This window comes from Falco cherrug, unplaced genomic scaffold (assembly GCF_023634085.1).
Source record: "Falco cherrug isolate bFalChe1 unplaced genomic scaffold, bFalChe1.pri U_21a, whole genome shotgun sequence".
Classification (NCBI taxonomy): domain Eukaryota; kingdom Metazoa; phylum Chordata; class Aves; order Falconiformes; family Falconidae; genus Falco; species Falco cherrug.
In genome coordinates, this window is record NW_026599289.1 from 152,195 (window position 1) to 152,500 (window position 306).

A 306-nucleotide genomic window follows, 5' to 3' on the forward strand; every position below is an offset into this window, starting at 1 on the left:
TCGGTTCGGCTCGGCTCGGCTGGGCTGGGCTGAGATCGGCTCGGCTCGTTTCGCCTAAGATCGGCTCGGCTCGGCTCGGCTCGGCTCGGCTCGGCTCGGCTCGGCTCGGCTGGGCTGGGCTGAGATCGGCTCGGCTCGGCTCGGCTCGGCTCGGCTCGCCTAAGATCGGCTCGGCTCGGCTCGTTTCGCCTAAGATAGGCCTCGCCGAGGCTAGACGCTCCCTCCCCGCGACGCCGTGCCTCCGCGGCAGGCGGATCCGTACGTCAATCCAGGCTATTTCTGACGGGGCGCCCGGCCCGCCTCTCC